Below are 22,311 nucleotides of genomic sequence, written 5' to 3' on the forward strand. Positions count from 1 at the left end.
GCGTTTCTGCAGTATATAAAGAAATGCTTTCCAAGGTTTTTAGGCAGGGTCAATAAGAGGTCACCGAGGGACAGGCTAGCAAGCCAGAGCTCAAATTCAAATGGAGTTTGTTAATGGCGTGGAGGCTTTGTGGGCTGCAAGTTACTTATCCTGAATAAAAATCTAGCACTACAGGGAAGAAAACAACAGTCCACAAAACTAGATTAGCAAATGTCTGATCAAAGAGTCCACTGAACTCAATGTCAAAGACCGTTCAGCTCTCTTGTGAGGAACCAAGAAGTGGAAGCCCAAATACGCAAAACAATTGCATCAGCTTTTTTTAAATGCTACATCAGAAATTAACTCTACTAAGTATCAGGCAGATCTGTCAAATACTCTTCAGAGAAAAAGAGCCTTCCACAGCCAAAATTTCCATATAGCCACAGGCTCAAACATGGATCAAAGATCTCTCCACTAGCTCCTTCATGATGACAAGGCATGAAAGAGTAATTAAAAGCAGCTGAACAACAGCTGTGGATCCAAATGTATGAGACAGGTTTTTCATTATAGATGCTTAAGTGTTCATAGCATATAGGCAACCCCTTACTTACAAGTACCAGTGTTTTGTAATGTTGTACTTTTACAAACATTATATCCATTCAGTATTGCTAATCACAAAAAAAAAAGTCACACCTGCACAACTAGTAAAAAGCATTCACTTTATTGCTAAAGTTTGGCTCTGTGCAAGCTTCCAGATCAAATTCTCCTACCCTCCCGTTTCCTTGCCATTCTCAGGTGAAGAATCCATGTCACAATACTCCCAAGGTTCAATTCCAAGATATATGCACATGAACCTTCTTTGAAGATAAAAATCACAGAAATGTAGGGCTGGGACTTTGAGAGGTCATCAAGTTGAGCCCTAGAGCCCCCTGCACTGAGACAGGACCAAGTAAACCTAGACCATCCCTAAAAAGGTATGGGAATTCCACAGCCTCCCTTGGAAACCTATTCCAGACCTTAACTACACTTATACTTCTTCCTAATATCTAAGCTAAATCTTCCTTTCTGCATATTAAGCCTATTACTTCTTGTCCTACCTTCAGTGTACATATGATTATGTTCTCTATGTATCAGCCTTTAATTTGAAGACTGTTTCAGATCCCCCCCCCCACACTTTTCTTTTCTCAAGACTAAATATGCCAAGTGTTTTTAATCTTTCATCATAGGTAAGGTTTTCTCAACCTTTTGTCCTCTGGACTCTCCAATCCCATCTTTCTAAATAACACTGGACAGAGTACTCAAGCAGAGGCCTCACCAGTGCCAAGCAGAGTGGAACAGTTATCTCCAGTGTCTTGCCTATAAACACAGCTGTCAATACACTCCAGCATAGTAGTCTTCCTCAAAACTGTATCACATTGTTGACTTACATTCACTGTAACACCCAGATACCTTTCAGCAGTACTACCACCTAGCCAATTATTCCTCATTTTGTAGTTATGAGATAGATTTTTCCTTCCCAAGTGTAGTACTTTCCATTTGTCTTTATTGAATTTTACTGGGTTTATTTCAGACCAATTCTCTAATTTGTCTTGGGCATTTTGAATTCTAATCCTGCTCTCCAAAGTGCTTGCAACAGCTCCCAGCTTAGTGTCATCCACAAATTTTATAAGCACTCTCTCCACTTGATTATCCAAGCCATTAATGAAAATATTGACTACTACTAGACCCAGGACTGACCTTTTCAGATACAGCCTCCCAGTTTGACAAACCACTGAGTGAAGTCTTTCAACTAGTTGTGTACACACCCTATAGTAATTTCATTTCACTTGTTTGCTTATGAGAATATCATGTGGAACCATGCCAAAAAAGTCTTACTAAAATCAAGATATCATGTCTACTGCTTCCCCACCAGGCCAGTAACCCTGTCAAACAAGGAAATTAGGTTGGTTTGGTATGACTTGCTCTTGACAAATCCATGCTGGCTATTCCTTATAAACCTAGCTACTTACAAATTGATGGTTTAACAATTTGTTCTAATATCTTTTCAGGTACCAAAGTTGCCATATCGAAGCAACATATATGTGCTCATTACTATTACAGATGATACCTGGTTAAGGAAAAAGGAGGTTGCCAGGGTCCCTAGGGAGATAGGTTTCCAGGGGATCTCCCCTTAGAGAAGTCCCAAATTTTTTGAGGAAGTGTCTCTCCTCAAGGTGGCATATTCCATGAAGTTGGGCAAGGGTTTCCTTAGAGCTGGACAACTGCCTGTCCCTGGCAGACTGCTGGCTTTCTCCTGCCTTGCACTGGAGGGAGGCACCACTAAGGGTGGGGTTGTCCTGACTGAAATGAAGTGTGTCCAAGGGGTTTCCAGGCCTTGGGAGTCTCACCTTTGAAAGCCATTTGGTAATTGCCAGAAGGGTCACCAGAACCAGCTCACTGAGAGCAGAGGAGAAGCCCTTTATTTGGAGATTGAGTGTCAGCTGGGACATAACTCATCCAGGAGGATATTAAGATGGGGCCCTTCAGGGGAAAGGAATGATCTCACTGGAAAGGAGACAGGTTAGAGCCGTCTTCTCACAGCAGTGCTAGAGAGCAGGCTGGGTTTGACACTGGTGAGAGTCTCCTGTGGTGGCAGAATGATCCTGACTCGGGGGTGGGGTGGTGCTTCTTTGGGACCAAGTCCGCAGGGTGAAGGACCCAGAGATATGGGGGTTCACACAGGGTTGGGAGCACGATGTTATTGGGTAGTGGGAAGGGTTTTCTTAGAGTCAGACCTCAGTACAGTGAAAAAAAGTGCAGGCCCTAGCTACATCTAGGTCCATCCAGAAACAGGGGTCTGCTCAGGATTGGGGGACCTACTGGGGTCTTCACCGGGGCAGGGTCCTTGGGGCAGAGAACTCCACTGAGGGCCTGGTCTCCATAGGGGAGGATATCTCTGGATCCAGCAGAGCTCCCAGGGCAAGCTCCTCAGGTGAAAGGGGTGCTCCCAGGGTCAGATATCCTCAGGGCCTAGCCTCCCCATGGGGAGGCAGCTTCTGAGGTTGGGTCCCCATAGGGATGGTGTCTCGGGCTGGGTGGATGGGGAGCCTCCCAGGGTTGTGATCTCCTCAGACCCTGGTCTCCATGGAAATGGGGGGCTCCAATAGTTTTGTGGTTCCACTAGCATATTTGGAAAGTAAAATCAAAAAAACACACTGCTAAGATAGTTAACTCAGCTGTCAGTTCTTGAACTCAGTCATTTATTTTAATATTGACCATTACAAAGTTTGGGGACAGGGATGGAACATAAATGTATTATTGAAGAAGCCACTACTATATCAGGAATGGCCAGCACGTAGGTCTCTGGGTTCAGAACACAGCCTGCACTGCTGAGCTACAAGGTGCCCCATAAAAACTGATGGCTGCAGCACACACTGTTCTATCATCAGAAGAACTGAAAGGTGCTTGGCTCAAACAAGCTACAGAGGCAGCTGTTGTTCAAGCACAGCAATGTTCAATACATCTCTTTTGCTTGGCTCAAATGTGAGTACTGTATGAACAATATAACTAAAAGAAATAAACCTACTGGCCCAAGGCATTATATGAAACAAGGGGGCGGAGAAACCAGCAAGACCTTAAAGCAGAGAGAAACCCAACCGCTCTGCCATAAAAACTGTGCTGCCCCAGAACCTACCTTACATTATTTTTATTATTAGAAGAGACTTCAAATTTGAAGTGCCACTCCTCTATATTAGTTGGTATAGAAGGTGGTCCCAGTCTCTCTCCCCTCTCTAGAACCTTTTCGCAGGTGCAACTAAAAGAAAAAAGTGGTTTACTCACTAGCAATTATTGTTCTCAAAAAGCTGCCTCTGTGTGCATTCACAATTATGGGATCTCGCACCTATAGAATCCAGGGGCAGAACTGTATAACAAAGCCAAATGCACTGTGGAGTGCAGAAGCACTCCTATTAGGAAAACATAAGCTCTGTCTATATAAAGGGAGTGCACTCACACACTGCCCTTCCCCAACCACCATGGTCCCCTCTCCCTAGACCACAGAGTCCAGAAATGCAAACAACTCCAAGGCAGAGGTGAAGGCAGGTGGATAGTGTAAATGCACAGACGACACTCAAAGAACAACTACTACTAAATAACCCCTCTTTGAGGGGTTCTGTGTGATGGGTTGGATCACAGAAACCCCCTGGGGCTACCAACTGATGTGCAAGACTCCTCCTGCCCCTGCTTTCCCTGGCAGTTTGAGACTCCAGCACCCTGTCTTGTTGAACCAGACGTGCCAGTCTGCTCCAACACAGACCCAGGGTCTGAACAACGTGCCCCAAAGCTGCAGACTTAACTGAAAGCAGCTTAAGAAATGTTCCTGCCTTTAACACTCAGATGCCCAACTCCCAATGGGGTCCAAACCCCAAACAAATCCATTTTACCCTGTATAAAGCTTATACAGGATAAACTCAAATTGTTCGCCCTCTGTAACACTGATAGAGAGATATGCACAGCTGTTTGCCCCCCCCCCCCAAGTATTAATACATACTCTGGGTTAATTAAGAAGTAAAAAGTGATTTTATTAAATAAAGAAAGTAGGATTTAAGTGGTTCCAAGTAGTAACAGAGAGAACCAAGTGAATTACCAAGCAAAATAAAAAACACGCAAGTCTAAGTCTCGTACAGTAATAAAACTGACTACAGATAAAATCTCACCCTCAGAGATGTTTCAATATGTTTTTCTTTCACAGACTGGACGCCTTCCTAGTCTGGGAACAATCCTTTTCCCTGGTACAGCCCTTGTTCCAGCTCAAGTGGTAGCTAGAGGAGCTCTCATGATGGCGCTTTCAGTTTGTTCTGTTCCACCCACTTTATATATATCTTTTGCATAAGGCAGGAATCCTTTGTCCCTCTGGGTTCCCAACCCTTCTTCTCAGTGGAAAAGCACCAGGTTAAAGATAGATTCCAGTTCAGGTGACATGATCACATGTCACTGTAAGACTTCATTACCCACTTGCCAGCACACACACATACAGGAAGACTTACAAGTGAAACAGCCATCTACAGACAACTGTCCTGGTTAATGGGAGCCATCAAGATTCCAAACTGCCATTATTGGCCCACACATTGCATAATTACAGTAGGCCCTCAGAGTTATATTTTATATTTCTAGTTTCAGATACAAGAGTGATACATTTATACAAATAGAATGACCACACTCAGTAGATTATAAGCTTTGCAATGATACCTTATAAGAGACCTTTTGCATGAAGCATATTCCAGTTACATTATATTCACACTCATTAGCATATTTTTATAAAATCATACAGAGTGCATCAGACTGTGCATTACCAGTTATGGAGATTAGCAAGAACCACCCCCCTTGAGGATAGCAGGCAAGAAATTCTAGGCAAAAAATTAGACAATAGTATCACTAAAATATCGAGCATTGCAGTGGAACGTCAAATCTAAAAAAATAATGCTTAGTGAAAGTATGAACAAAACTTCATGTTGCTGCAGTACAATCTCTACAACATGGATCCCTTTCAGACAAGCAACAAAGGCAGCTGTTGCTCAAGTATGGCAATGTTGAAATCTCTCTTAAGCCAGTGGAAAAGTGTTTAATAGGTTCTTCCTTACACCTTGCCCTGTAGACAACAAATCTGTCAGATTTTCCCTAAGGGATTAGCCTTGTCCAGATAATAGCGTAGGCATAGGGTCTTTACACATCTGAGGAAATTAAGCAGAAATCCCCAGGTGAACACTGGGTCTGGGGAAGATAGAGGGAGATATTCTGACAAATGGAAATCTGAGACCAACACAGGCAAAAAACTAGGGTGAGGTCTCAAGGTAACTGTCTCAATATAGCACTTTGTAGGTTGATTGTCCATCAAAGCACGGAACTCTCACTAACCCTCTTAACAAAAGATATTGGCTATTAAAAAGGAAGTTTTGGTAAACAGGTGTTCTAACAGAGCTTGAGACAGGAGATCACAGTGTGGGCCACATCAACATTATTAAAAAACTTGGTTTAATACCCAGGCTAGAGAAGGTCCTCTAGTAAAAAGGCATTCATCATCCCTCTAAGAAATCTAAAGGCTGCAGGGTCAGAGAATAAAAGGATTGTTTAACAAAAACTGTGATCAGCAGAAATAGCAACTAAATGAACTTTCAAGGAACAGCGCTGCTTTAACCCTCTGAACATAAAACTGGTCCAGGGAACTTAGACCACATAACCAGATGAAGCACACCTCTGGATTCAGATGAAGAATCCTCCTTTGTTGTTGGGAAAGGAGGCCTGGGTGCAGAGCAAGATGAACAGCTGTTCTCTGATCAGCTGAAGGTTTGTGTACCTATACTGCTGCAGCCACATGAGTTCTATCAGTAGGATGTTGGCTAGGACTGGGAAAGCCCTCGACATTAGCCCATACCTCTTTTGGTATTAATTCTCACCAAAATCTCATCAGTTTTCTCCCTAAAGCGATCTGAATTGTTAAAAGGGAGGTCTTCTACCAGTTTGTGTCAATTAGGAACAAGGCCTAATTATCTAAGCGATGAATATCTCTTTAGAGCTAAGCCACTGGCCAGAGTTCTGGCAGCAGAGTTTAAGGTGTCACTAGCTCCCCTCAGAGCACGTCTGGCTGATGTTCTACCCTCAGTGATCAAACTTAGCTGCATAGTTGTACCTGGACATGACATCTTAGGAATTTGCCACTCACAAGCTCAAAGAAGTGAAAGAAGAAGAGAGACTTCCCTTCCGACAGCATCCAGTCTATTCTCCTCTGAGGGAGTAGTTAGGGGCGTCCTGTTACTTCTGGAATACTGAATCAGTTGCATGATGTTGTATCAAGAACTGGTGATCACAACAGATACTGGTAGAGAGCCCATCTGAGCACCACAAATGTCCTTTGCGGGACTGAGTAGTCCTGGGAGAATATGGAATGAGACTGTCCTGTCTGCCTCTCCATTACATCAAAGAGCGCAATCAGATGTGTTGTGCCTGAGATGAGACGGTGCCAAGAAAACTGTAGGCATCGATGGAGCTGCCTTGGGCACCAATAGGGGATACTGGTGTCAATATTAGTCACTGATAGTGAACTCAGCACCATTCTAATTTCGAAGTATTGGAGCAGAACATTCACTGACTCCTGAATTTAAGGCCACATTAACAACTGGAGTGGCCCTGCATAAATTCCTTCTAGGAAGCTAGAACTTTAGGCAAGGGAGTCAGCGAGGCTCTCTGTAGCAAGTCACAAGAGATTGTGTACTTGGTTCTAAAGGGATATTATGTCTCAAGGATATACCAAATCGAGACCACTGAATACAGCCGCGCAGAGCCAGGAAACAGAGGTGTAGCCAAAACCTTTGATAGAAGACCCCTATTTGTGAGAGGAAAGAGACTGTGCTAGAGATGTGCACAAGGGAGGTATCCAAATGACTGCACCAAGGCCTCAAAACAGAGGAAGGATGTGTACCAAGGACAGCATTGAGACCAGTAAGATGTCTCCATAAGTGATATGCATCAGTAGATAAAAGAACAAATGACTCCTTTTTCTCCTTGGACTCCTTTCACAGATCAGAATACTCTTCTTTTCCTTCCTTCTCATGACCCTGTTCCAGGTAAACAATGTGGAAGCATACACACTGCAATCATTGACTACAGCAATCTGTTTTGATGGTGCTGGACAGTGCCAGACAGGAGGTTCAGCCCCAGTAAGTGTTTGCCTTGGGGAAGTTCATCTTGGGCCTAACAGATGGTAGCAAAGACCTTGGCGAAGAGGAGTACGTTAAAGTCTGAAGGAATGCTAGGATAGTCTAGTTGAAGGTTTAGCAAAGGCAAGAGCACCTGCAGTCTTAACTATCTGTCCTTCCTCATCTGGGGTGTAAAGGGGAAGCTATTTTTTCACTGGGACACTACATGAGCATGTTCCAAGCACATTAGACACCACATATGTGGTCTGTCTCTTGAAAGAAGGTTGAGCAGATTAATCACTTTTTGAACCCCTTATAGGATTCTGGATGCAAAGTCTTAGGTATAACCCCAGTGGCCCAAAATACTTCAACTATACTATGATTAAGTAACTAAACTAACAGTAAGACGACAGATTAACTAGCTCAAGAACATAAAGGGTAGTTCTTCCATTTAGCTCTTTGCTATGGCAGCAAACCACTGAGGCAGTTGTGGGGAGGGGTGCCCCCCTATACAAGCTGAGCTGATTGTCATTTTTGCGCAAGCGCTACTGCACACATGCCCAGCAGACAGCTTTGATTTACATTTCCACAGCTTACCACTAGATCCCATAAACGAAGAGTGCCTCCTTCCCTAGCTTCTCTCTCCGCGCGGTCTTCCTCTGAAAAACTACTGCCTGCCACTATTCGCAACTTACCAAAGCAGCATCCTAAAACAAGTGCTGCTATAACAAGATGGACAATTCACTGCTGCCTACAGGGTTATAAAAACACGCAATAGGGAAAACGTCAGTTTCAATGAACTACTAGGCAGAACTACAAGCAACAGCATCGCACTAAAGCGATCTGCAGTCTCAGGAAGAATCACTGTATTAGTTTACATTTGTAGGTTACCTGCACAATCACCAAGGCTGGAAGCTTAATTTTCTGAAATGAAAGCTTTAATTCTGCAGAAATTGATGGGTCTGGTTTTCTAACAAGTTACCTATGACTATCTAAAAGTAGCTACTGTGAAAAATATTTTTGCACACTTTAGAAACTAGACAACAGCAGACACAGAACTGCTTTCATCTCTAGAACAGTAATTTCAATGTAATACAAACCACCCAGTCTTTTAAAGAATGTTTAGAATTTCTCCCAATCAATTCATATATAGTTTATTATTATCATCTTCAGCCCTCTACCCATGACTAGTAATGGAGATAAATATGCCCCCTATTATGTCATCATGACCTGTTATGGAATCACTCAAAATCCTCAGGAATCTGACCTGTCTGGGAATGACAAACTGCTTAGACTTCAGCAATTTTTATTCCCCCCACCCCTCCCCAAGCAGCATTTGTGCTTCCTTGCAATAAAAGTTTTAAAGAGCTACCGTGACCTGCTCATTTTAAAACTAACCCCAAAAGGCCATTAGCTTGTTAAAGGACAATCTTTACATGGATTTTGATGTTCCCAATCACAGTGAAGTTACACAGCTGAGGGTGTGTTTACACAAAGAAATATTCTTCAGTAGCTTCCCATATGGATGCTCTTATTTTGCACTTTGGATTCATCTCCACAGGGACCCTCAGGAAAGTAAAAATCAAGCAAACCAAATAAAGGTGTGAAATCAATGCACAAATTAAATCACATTAAACCCCATGTGGACGCTCTCATTCAGAAGTAAAGTGGCTTTAGATTACTGTCACTTAATCACAGGCCACCTTCGAGTGGATTAAGCTAAACCATACAAAGATATCCTTAGGCCTGGTCAACACTAGGTATTTACTTTGGTATAGCTATATCTCACAGGAGTATGAAAAACCTGCTGCAGTGTTTTAAGTGTAGACAAGCCCTCAGTGTAGAATAAGAGTGCCCATACGGCGAGCTAGTGCCGAATAGCTATTGTGCTTTAAATTTGCACCCTATTTTATTTCACAATAGCTTCCCCATGTAGAAAGCCCTGTGTGTTGGTTATTTTCTCCTTAAAAATGGCTATTTGATCCCCAGAAAATAGAGGTAAGATGGATTTCCAAAATGCAGGAAGTATGTGCGCTACACTCCGATTTTGGAACTGAAATGCTACTTGAATTGGATTCCTGCTGGCCTTATTGCATGGTCCAGAGACCAGCCAGAATGTCTCATCACATCTGTGACTCAGATGACTTATCAGCAAAGTTTTCTGGAGTTTGTACTGCGTATCATTTTGCAGTGATTCAATTTACCTACACCACCCCTTACCACTACCTCATCCCTCCAGCCCCTGATGCTTCCCCTATTCCTGTTTTTGCCTCCTCCTACTCCAGGTTCCCATCCCCCTTTACAAAGCTGGCCTGCAAGGATGTCTTATTTTTACTAAGCTGTTGCCTCTGATGTGTAAGCACCAACAGAGGACAGCAGAGATTCCCCTGCCGGCAGCACCTGGTAGTCGGGGGCACTGATTTTCCTGTGCATCACTCTTTTCCAGTGTTTCGATCTGCACCAATCATCTCTCCTTGTATTTTCATACTACATGAACTGGGGAGCAGGCTCCGTTTTCCACCTGGTGACCTTCTAGGTTTGTTGAGAGAATTGTGATAAGTTTGTAATGCTGACGTCAAAGAAATATATGCAGAAAACTGAAAGACTTAGTTTGCCTTCACAAACAGAGCAGTATTTAGGTGTGACTCAGTTGATGAGATGATCTAGAGATGGAGTGTAATGTGAAGAGAGCAAAGGGTGAAGGACAGAGCTCTGGGGAATCCCGACACAGCATGGGAGCAGAGGAGGATGACAAACCATTAAAGACACTGAAAAAACAGTCAGAGCTAGAAGGAGACTCAGGAGAGGACAGTACTTTGAAAGCCCCATGAGGATAAGATGTCATGGAGGAGGAGATGTTTACCAGTATCAAAAACAGCAGAGAAGCAAAGGAGGATGTGAATGAAGTAGAAGCTCTGTTTCCTCCAGGAAGAGGTCATTAGACCATAGTGAGAGTGGGTCCTACAGAGTGGAAACTTCAAAAGCCAGACTGAAAGGAATCAAGACAGCTGAAGGAGAGGAAATCAGTGCATTGGTTGTAATGTTGCACATTAAATGATCTTAGAGATGGGGGGCCACACTGTATTTGGAAAGGCCAGGGGAGGGAAGGAGAGAGAGAGTTTAATACCTGGAAGCATGTATAGCATGCTTCATAGAGTATACATAACCCAACCCTGAAGATTTTAACATTATGCTCAGATTACACACAAAGACAACAAATAGAAAGAGTTGCTAAAGTGCAGATAAAGGGGACATGCTTCTAGTACATATAAACAAGCTTCAGATGCAATACAGAAAAAGGAGAGATTTTTGGATTACAAATAAACCAGGAAAGGGACAGCCCCTTCTACACCGTAAGAGAAGGTACCTTGATAGAAGTTGGACAGAGTTCAGAGAAAAACTTAAAAGGCATTTGATCATTTATTTTACAGGAACTGTTAGAGAGCTAAAATATGTACAGTGTGGCTGAACCACCAAGGAGGCAGCATAGGACAGTCCCCTGTAAATTTATCAAGGATGGACATCAAGGAGTGATGGTGTAGTTATGTTGGTCCCAGGATATGAAAGAGACAAGATAGGTGAGGTAATATCTTTTATTGGACCAATTTTTTATTTAATGGACCAATAAAAGGTATTACCTCATCTACCTTGCCTCTATTAAGGCGTAAGAAATTTAGAATGATCCAAAGCAAACTAGAAAAAAAATAGGAAATATTTCCTGAGTATCAGCTTTGTTTCATCATTACTAGGTATTACAGACTGTACAACCATTGTTACTTGGGGCACAGAGTGTTTGACTGTATGCAATTTAAATACTTAAGTTAATTAATACATCTGTGGAAAGAATCTATATTTAAAATCAGGGAAATACTGGGGAACATTATCACGAACAACCTGGCAGGAGGACTGACACGTCTTAAAGGAAATCAGGAATCAGAGTTGAAAAATACCTATGAATCAGTTATTCAGAAAAGCCTGCTTGTCATTACATTGTCCTTTAGTCACACACTGTCCTTGGTCTGATGCCATTCCATATTTCAATATCTTGAATAGGAACAGTTTGGAGGACTGTTGTCAAGACTCAGTCTAACACCTTCGAGGCTGTCATGGTCCAGGAGGCTTACATTAAATCGGTCACCACACCCTCTACACAGCTTCCTCCTTTTCAATTCACACACTACACTCTGCCAGATTGAATACATCTAATCAATGCTTCAAACATGATTGTGCTTTTTAAGCTAAGCTTACAACGAATGAATTTTAAAAGGATATAAAAAATTTAAGTTCTTTATAACAGATTTCTACAGGGTGAAATATGTCTGAGCAATCTAGAGAGTTCAAGAGCGGTTTCTGGCTATATTGTTTTTCAGAAATCTGAAAAATAATGGGGTGCTCAGTGTGCTAGATTGCATGTTAATAAAGTGTTCTATCTGAATGACTGATACCTGGTGCCTCAAATGTGCACACATGTAATCCACATACAAATATGAATCTATGGTGTCTACTGTGAAACCCAGTAATCCAAAAGGAAGTGACATACTTCAGAAATGTTCTTTTCATTCAGGAGGCAACAGACATCTCTCTCTCTCTCCATCTGGCCACTTGAGAATTGTGTGTCTCAAAATGTAGGCCTATTTGTATATTTACTCCTGGGAGAATTCTGTGCCACTGCGCACATGCAGAATTCATGTTCCCAAAAGAATTTTTTTTTTCTCCACAGAAAATACATTCTGCCAGAGAGGTGCTGCAGTTGTACTTGTTGCCCACCAGGGGCTACTGTGGCAGTAGAACAGAGGGCAGATGCTCCCACATGGGAGCAGCCAATCGCTGAAAGGGAGGAGAAGGGGCTGCATTCCTCACAGCGCCCAGTCCATGGGGCCAGTGGAGGTGGCACGGGCTTTCAGGGGATGGCAACATGGGGCAGCTTAGGGGTCACAGACTGCGACAGGGCTGAATGGGAGTGAGAGTGCAGGGACACATGGGGACAGAGCAAATGTGCCTCACTGAATGAGACAGGCTAAGGGTCAGCCAGGGTCTGCATGGGGGAGGTTCCCCAAACTCCCTAACAATCCCTTTTCTCCCCCACCCCCGCAAAAAAAAAACCACACCCACACTCCTGTTCCATAGCTCTCCCACCCACACCCAACAACCCTACAGAGATTCACTCCCAGGCTTCTTCCCAGCAATTACTTCCCGCTCCCTCATTTCCCCAGACTCCCTCAAGCCTTTGCACTGCTTCTGAGGAGTATAGGAAATAAGTTTCTGTATTGTAGTTTAAATGACTTATTACTCAAAGTTCTGTATTAGTATGCCTAGTAAGGAATTCACTTTTTTTTGTCACCTGTATTGTTACAGACACACTTGCTGACAGGTATTTTGATAAAAATTACCAAAATAATTGAACTGGTGTGATAATATTGTGTTATTTTGACAAAATAAAATATGCAGAGTTTTTAAATTTTTTGGCGTAGAATCACCCCAGGAATATGTACCGCACCACAGTCAAAAGAAGAGACTGTGCAATCTACAAGAGAGAAAATTCACAGGATGAAACAAACAGCAGGGGATTGCTGTTTATGACTAAAAAGCAAGAGGATTGTTAAGGTATATCTGGGTGGGTACAAGAAAAACACAGAGGATCCCTCACCTGGGAGGCAAGCTGACAGAGTACTTGTCTCATGAAAGGAGGATCAGAGTGAAGTCTGGCTGAAAAGTGCTGCAAGGATTTTGGGTAACCCACATCCTACAAGATGAGCGTAGCTAGTTAATTAAGTCTAGGCCAGGGGTCCCCAACGCGGTGCCCATGGGTGCAATGGTGCCCGCCAGGGCAGTTGTATACACCCACAGGACACTGCGCCGCTGAAATGCCGCCGCGCGCAGCCACCAGAAAACCACCTGCCGAAATGCCACCGAGAAGTGTTGCCGTCTCTTGGTGGCATTTTGGCGGCGACGCTTCTTGCCACTGCTTGGTGGCATTTCAGCAGCGAGGTATCTGGTGCCCGCCACAGTCTTCTGCGAATAGGAATATGCTATTCCCACAGAAAGGTTGGGGACCACTGGTCTAGGCTATAGAATGCTTTTATGATTTTATTTCATATGTAAGCATTTGTTTCTAACACTTCTACTTAAATTTTTATGCTTTGTTAAATAAACGGATACTTGATTTCATTACAAACATATCTAAGTGCTGCCTGTTAAGCAGAGCAGCGATCTGAAGTGAAACTGGTAAACTGAGGTGCTCAGTTCTTTGAAAGCAGCCAATCTTTGAATACTGCGAGCATCCAGTGGATCAGGGGCCTGATAGTCTAGGGAAATGGTTGGAGGGCTCGAGGGTTGGCATGTGCCTATCATTAACCTGTAGAGAGACAGAAGGGCCTGCAAGGCCTAGAAGGGAGTGCTTGTAGAATTGGGGACTTCACTCCCTGCAAGCATAGGCAAGGGTTTCCTCAATCTAAAGGCAGGTGGTAACAAGGTGCCTCAACCACGGGTGCCCCCATAAGTGTCACAACTGGGATCTCAGTCATACCTTCATTTCAAGTCTCAAGTCTGACTGCCATATGTATTTCTGTGCACTTTCACAGCTTTGGGTGAGCGAAGCCTCTTATCTCTACCCTAAAAAGGTAGCAAAGTATTATTCTCCTCCTGCAAATGAGAGGTTTCAGAAGTCCACTTCTGACATAGCTCAGAACAGAATTCAGATTTGTGAGACAGCAGACAATGCCTTTCAGAACAAGGTTACAGTGTCATGCTTGTTATGCTATTTAACCACTAGCTCTCATAACCACACACAGACAGAAATAAGAATCCAGGGAACCCTCATACCCAACGTTCTACTGCTATGTCAAGTTATTATGTAACCCAGTGACAAAGGGCATACTATATCCTCTCTAGTGGCTTATCCACACAGGCTAACAGTTACTGCCTTGTAGCTCAAGTAGTAGAGGTGTATGCTGGGAATCTGAAAGTTTAAGGGTTTGAATCCTGCTGACAAACTATGCAAGAGACCCCCTAATGGATGCATAAGACCAAATTTATTTTTTCAGCTCGCTTTAGAAACCTGGTCACACCAGTTCTCTTTTGAAATCAAGTCAACAACAAGAGACAGCCTTTGAAATTGTTTTCCACTATAAACCCTATCACTTGTCAATTATGGAGTGATGCACAGCAACAGTCATTTGTCATGTATAAAAACAGCTAGAGTGACACAAGTTAGTTAAGGTTGCAAGGTATGTGCTGAAGCTGTTTTTTGTCTTGCTACAAAAGAAGAGGAAAGTCAAGAAGCTGCAAGGGAATAGCAACCCAACAGCAAGTTTACATACTACCACTTCTGGCATAAGACTTGAAAAAATCACTCTACCTGGCAGAGGTGAACACTACGTTAATATACTACCCAGTACAATTTAGAAGGCAGCACATGTCCCCAAATCATCAGTGGAACCATTTTTTGGAAGGTTAGTATTTCCATTTAACATGAAACTAAAGTGGAGAGTTAGTTACATCAGGGCTCTGAAACAGCCAGGCACTCCATACTGGCATCTCTGGCAACTGTCTTGCTCTCCAAAAATGTCAGCTTTCACTTGGAAAAATTAAGTATTCAGCTGTTCTGGTTGCAAAGAAAATCTCAGAGAGCTTAAGCCAAGGCTCTGTCTAAATGTGAGTTGTACTGCTTTAACGATATTGGTACAACCCGCTCACCACCCACCCACTCCAGTGAAGTTTTCAGTATAGGACTGAATCTTGGAGTTCTAGCAAGTCTCTACTGAGTACAAGTGAACTTCAATTTTTAAAATGCAAAATTTTTAACTTGGTAAATCTGGGCAGATTTTTTATAGGGCCAGCAAAAGGCACATCCTTAACACAAAGCCCACCACCCACTAGATTTTAAATCCCTGCTCCGCAGCATGGGGGTGCTAGACTTTTTCAAAGGCAAAGGTCTCTGGAGTACAACAGTAAAAAAAAAAAAAAAAAAGAAAAGAAATTGCCCTATCCTCTTTTTAAAATGACTGAACTCTGACCGAAAATCTTCAAAACAGTTCAGCCTGATGTAGACACCCTGAACAGAAAGTTTCAGTTCAAAGGGTTAAAGTTTGGCAACCTTACAAGCAACTGAAAACAAGACTTTATCCTGGAAAGTGGCAGACAACCTTAACAGGCTTGGCTTAGAATAATGGCTCCAAGACTCCCAGCAACACAAGTTCAGCAATGGAGAGCTCCAAGAATAGAGAGTACTACAGGACCAAGCCGGAGCATCAGCAGCAACTTTTTCCCAAAGTCAGCTTCTAAGAGATTTATCAGGGCTTATCTAGATGACTAGTTTGTGTGAAGCAAGCTGGGGCTGTAAATCTACAGTGCACTATCAAGCTGCACACTGTGTGGACCCTGCGATGGCACATTAGAAGGTCTCTAGTGCACACTGATGCACTCCACTTTGAAATGGGAGTTCATCAATGCACAAGTGCACTAAAAGTTCCCAACAGCAGGATCCCCAGACAGTTACTGTGAGGTACACTAGAGCATTGCAGATTTACACTCCAGCTTGCTTCACATTAACTGTTCATCTTGAGAACCCCTCAACAACTTTGGACCATGCCTTCAGTAAAATTGTGCATTCATGCTGCCAATTTAATCTCCATTATCCCACTTCAGTTCAGAAGCGTAAGATAAAAGTGAGCAGGTATAACAAAACATGTCACTTGACTCTGAACGCTAAAAAAATGAAATTGCTCTTTAGTAGAAAACAGCATCTTTTAAGATTTGACATTGAAGCACAGTCATGCAGAATTGTACTAAGCAAGAATTTAATAGAGACTATAGGTATAACTGTATCCTCAACTCTAAGTTCTCAGAAAGCAAGAACTTGATTTTGGACTGTTGCTCTTCTCCAGTGCCTTGGTTAAAATTTGCATGGCTTCCGTAGTGCTGGACACCATCCGTACTGTCCAAGTATAACTGAGGATAGACAGTGTATGCACCACGTCCATTGTAAGCAATGGGTACTTTTTCTACTATAGAAAAGGCTTTAGAATTCTCTGAGAACCATGCCTACCATGATTTTGTAGCATGGTGACCAAATTATAGAAAGCAGAACTTATACTGATGGAATACTGCAGAAGATGAAGTTTCACATAATGAGCTGCAATTATATAGCTTGCTAATCATTTTGACAGTCTGATTTTAGACGTAATTATGAGTCTCTGCCTACCTTACCCATTTTAACATTAATGCAAGGGCCTTATGACCTCATTTGTACTATGGTTCACCTGTAAGTGTTTGACACCAACTCTATTTCAATGACAGGTATCAATTATTCTTTAAGTATTTGTCCACATGTATCCCTTAGAACACTCTTAGTGTTCATGCACCTCATTAGCCAAGAATGGATTATTTTAAACAGCAGTGTCTGTTGAGGCATGCCTGCACCCTCCTAGTTGCCCTCATACCTGAGGGCATAAATGGTGGAGCAGGTCCTTCCACCCCTCTGTTCCTTCTTACTAGCTGTAGCAATGGAGACAACCTTTCCAGTGTCTGCCTGCTTCTCTGCAATTCTGTAGAGCGTAAAATGGTTTAGAGGCCCTTAAAGTGACTAGAATATTCAGAGCTAGTAGCACCACCTATTAAGGCTGCCGGACACTAGATCTGTCTAGCAAAAAAGAGTCTACTCCTCTTCCAGCCTCCAGATGAGTATTTCTAACTACAAAGGTGCTTCCTGCAAAATATGAATGCACTGGGACAAGCTGTCTCATGCATAGGGAAGAACTGAAATCCAGCGGGGCAATTTCCCTACAGGCTGCTTTAGAGGAGTCTGATACAGCTGCATGCACCACAGCCTCATTGGAGCCAGGATGATCTTCGCATCACCACCAGTCATCAGGAATATCCACAGTGGTCCAAACCATGAGAGAGGATTTTCAATTCGATGGTTCCATCTCTTCAACTCAAAAATCAAAGAGACCCTCTGCTCATTAAAGAATTCTAGAGCCATTCTGCATCCTCTGGACTTCTATACCTCAACCCCAAGGAGACAGCAAGCCAGATTCAAACCTCCTTCAGATCCCTCTGTTCTACACTATGATAACCCACAGAGGGAGGACACAGAAGTTCCAATGAAAACTAGCCACTGCCTCTTCAGCAGCTACAACGCACTCAAGATCTTCCTCTCAGATTTCATACAACTCTTGACAGCCCCTCAAAAAAACATTTGGAGGCTCTATACTCCTTCCCACACCCCCTTCTGACAAGAGCTTCTTCCCCCTGCCACAGGAAGCCTTGACTAAGACCACCACCAACTATTGAGTCAGAGATTGTCAGCAACAAGTATTACTACAATTCCAGTCCATACCTACCCAGAACCACCCATGTTCTGTCCCATTTCTGGAACCTCATCTCATGAGATACTATTGAAGCAAGAGGTGGACTCTTCTTCTGCATCTTGGAGAAGTAGAAAAAGAGCCCTTCAAGTTCAAGGGCAAGACCTTTTTTTTCCCCACATTCCAAAGAAAAGGGGTTGGTGTCCTATTCCAATCCTTCAACATCCTAAACTTGAAATGATAAATTTTGAGATGATCACTCTAGCTTCCTAATTCCCTTGTTAGATCCTCAAACCAGTTCACAGCTCTCAACCTTCAAGATGCCTATTTTCATAATTTGTACATCTGGCCCTAGGAAATATCTCAGGTTCCTACTAGGAACATCTAATAACTAGTACGGGGTCCCACCCTTTGGTCCTTTCACAACAGAGTGGTCACCAAATGGTTGGCAGTTAGATGATCATTTGAGACGTAGCATCCAGCTCTACCATATACCATTGACAGGTCAATCTGGGAAGTTCACCTCAGCAAGTGGCTAACTCTGTCCCAATAACCTTAAAGCTCTTCACCACACTGGGCTTTAAATTCAGAACAAACACTGACTCACAGCAGTGTTTATAGGAGCCATGTTAGATTCTAGGTCAGGTCAGTGAAAACTTATCTTCCACAAGAAAGATTCCAAATTATAGGATCTCAACCACTAACTTCCCCCAAAGACATTAGTAAGAGCATGCCTCAGACTTACGGAACATATGGCCTCGTGCATCTGTGATAATGTCAGAATTCTCCTTCACCTACACTGACCTCAACCATGCTTGCACAGAGCGTACCTATCCAGCAAACAATATATAGTCATGGTCCTGCAAGAAATCTTCTCCTTGTTAAACTGGTAGAAAAATCCACTTGAGGTAGGTAAAGGAGTTAATTTCTCTGAACCTCCACCTATCTATCAAGAGACTGGTGACAGAAGTCTCCACTCAAGGAAGGGAGGTTCATCTAGGTCACCTTCAGACAGATGCTATGGTCCCTTCAAGAAGTACATCTGCACATAAAATGTTCTTTTATTGGACCAACTTCAGTCGGTGAAGGAGACAAGCTTTCAGGCTCCCTCAGAGGAAACTGTAGCTAGAAAGCTTGTCTCACCATCAGAAGTTGGTCCAATAAAAGATAATACCTCATCCACCTTGTCTCTTTAATATCCTGGGACCAACACAGCTACAACATCCCAGCAAATAAATAAAATAAATAAATATTCTGGGACATTTTCCATCTTCCTGGCATGCAAAAATTCCTACTTCTACTCCAGGGATCCCTACTCTGCACATGCTGATTGATAACACTACAGCTATGTATTATGACTGAGAAAGAGGAGCCAGTCATCTTCGATATGTCAGGAGGTTACTTGGCTCTATACTTGATGTATTCATCACTGGATCATACTGATGGCCCTGAATCTTGCAGGTATTCATAACTCTCCAAGATCTCAGACAACCGTGTGGTCAAAGACGCAATGGTGCTGAACATCTTTCATAAATAGAGCTTTCCATCAATAGATTTATTCGCCACAAGCCAGAACAAAAAGCGTCAAGCATTCTGTTCCAAAAGGATTTCCTGTCCAGGCTCACTGTCCATCCGATGCCTCTTTCATCCCCTGGTGCCAGGGATTAATGAACGCCTTCCTGATAATCCCCATGACACTGGAGATCTTGAGGCAAAATGCAGGGTCCATTATCACAATATAAGAACGAACATGGCATATTGGGTCAGAGCAATGGTCCATCTGGGCCAGTATCCTATCTTCCCACAATGGCCTGTGCCAGACACTTCAGAGGAAATAAACGATGAGAGATCACTCAATTGTCCTGTTCTAAATTTCAGCTTCTAGCACTCAGAGGTATAGGGACAGCCAGAGCATGGGGTTGCATCCCGTGACCATCATGGACCCATGTCCGCTTATCTAATTCTTTTTTTAATCCAGTTATACTTTTGGGCTTCACAACATCCTCTGGCAATGAGTTCCACAGGTTGACTGTGCATTGTGTGAAGTAGTACTTCCTTATGTTTGTTTTAAACCTATTAAATTTCATTGAGTGATCCCTGGTTCTTGTGGTATGTGAGGGGGTGAATCATACTTCCTTATTCACTTTCTCCACACCATTCATGATTTTATAGAATCATAAAATCTCTCATAAAACCTCTATCATATTCCCCCTTAGTCTCTTCTCTAAATTGAAGAGTCCCAGTCTTTTTACTCTCTCCTCATATGGAAACAGTTCCATACCCTTAAATCCTTTTTGTTGCTCTATGTACCTTTTCCAATTCTAATACATATTTTTTGAGATTGCAAGACCAGAACTACACACAGTAGTGGAGGTGTGGGCATACCATGGATTTATACAGGCATTATGATATTTACTCTTAATATCTACCCCTTTTCTAATGGTTCCTAACATTCTGTTAGCTGTTTTGACTGCCACTGCACATTGAGCTCATGTTTTCAGAGAGCTATCAACCATGACTCCAAATCTTTCCTGAGGGGTAGCAGCTTTTGTATACCCCATCATTTTGTACGTATAGTTTGGATTAAGTTTTCCAACTTGCATTGCTTTACACTTATCAACACTGAATTTCATCTGCCATTTTGTTGCCCAATCACCCAGTTTTGTGAAGCCAGTTATACCACTTCCCAGTCTGCTTTGGACCTAATTATCTTGAGTAATTTTGTATCATCTGCAAACTTTGCCACCTCACTGTTTATCCCCATTTCCACATCATTTATGAATATGTTGAACAGCACTGGCCCCTGTACAGACCCTTGAGGGACCCTGCTATTTACCTCTCTCCATTGTGAAAACCAACCATTTATTCCTGCCCTTTGTTTCCATCTTTTAAACCAGTTATTGATCCATGAGAGGACCCTCCCTCTTATCCCATGACAGCTTACTTTGCTTAAGAGTCTTTGGTGAGGGACCTTGTCAAAGGCCTTCTGAAAGTCCAAGTATACTATATCCACTGGACCCGCCCGGTCCACATACCTGTTGACATCTTCAAAGAATCGTAATAGCTTGGCGAGACATGATTTCACTTTACAGAAGCCATGCTGACTCTTCCAATATACCATGCTCATTGCCGTGTCTGCTAAGTCTGATCTTTATTACAGTTTCAAACAATTTTCTTAATACTGAAGTTAGGCTTACCAACCTGTAATCATCAGAATTGCCTTTGGACCCTTTTTTTTTAAAATTCAGATATTAGCTATCCTCCAGTCATTTAGTAGAGTCTCCGATTTAAGGGATAGGTTACATATCACAGTTGTTACATCTTCAATTTCCTATTGGAGCTCCTTCAGAACTCTTGGGTGAATACCATGTGTCCTGGTGATAGCCCCAGCACAGTGAGTTTTGGTATTCAGATGTGGTGAACCTCTCAACATAGCCTGCCCTGATTATCTGCTCTGCCAAATTATACAGAACAGAAATCCTGCACCCAGACCCAGCTGCTTTACAACTGATAGCCCGGTTGCTGACTGGCAGCCCACAAAAGAAGTGTTCAGGTGAAGTTTTGAACATTGTGCTCCGAACCAGTGAAGCCTCAGCTAAACTGATTCAATTTTATAAAGGGAAGAGGTTTTCTATTTAGGCACCTTAGCACCAGTGTCTTCCTTGACAATAGTCCAATATTGCTGAAATGGCTATTTGTTAAGCCTGCAACAATATGGATTTTCTATTAATTCCACAAGAGTCCATTAGCAGCGGTATCTGCACATCGCCCACCCATGATTTTCCCTGTTTGGGAGCTCCCTTCCCTCCTAGATGTCAAACTGCTAGAGTTGATGGGTCCCCACACTTTGAGTCCTTAACAACCTGTTCCCTATACCACCTATTGATAAAAGCTGCCTGTTAGTAGCCATGACCTCATCTTGAAAGATAGGGAAGATTTGGGCCCTCATGGCATGCCCCCTTTACAGTGTTTCAGAAGGACAGGGTTACTCTCAGGCTTCATCCCAAGTTCCTTCCCAAGGTTATTTCAGAGTTCTATATGAACCAATTAGTTACCTCCCAGTTTCTTTCAAGCCTCACACAATCTCAAGGAAAACAAACTTCATACACTTGATGTAGTAAGGGCATTCTGAAATTACCTTAACAGGACAAAAGACATACAAGGGACATACCTAGACTGAGCATGGGCTTTGCAGATACGGGTCTTCCAACTGTATAAGAATGTGTTATGAGTTAGCCAGGTTAGATCCACCCACCTATTAAAGCTCATTCCACCCCATCTCAGGCGGCCTCAACAGTCTGTTGGAAGAACAGAGGAGGATAGATGGGGAGCTGGTCTGTAATAATTTATGAATG

General features: G+C 42.8%; 1 protein-coding gene across 6 annotated transcripts in view; it reads right to left on the bottom strand.

Annotated features, from left to right (window-relative positions):
• The window catches only part of WNK1 (WNK lysine deficient protein kinase 1), a 165,217-nt gene that overhangs the window by 126,856 nt on the left and 16,050 nt on the right, over nucleotides 1-22,311 (bottom strand). The window lies entirely within an intron of this gene.

Source organism: Natator depressus, chromosome 1 (assembly GCF_965152275.1).
Source record: "Natator depressus isolate rNatDep1 chromosome 1, rNatDep2.hap1, whole genome shotgun sequence".
In the NCBI taxonomy this organism is placed as follows: Eukaryota; Metazoa; Chordata; order Testudines; family Cheloniidae; genus Natator; species Natator depressus.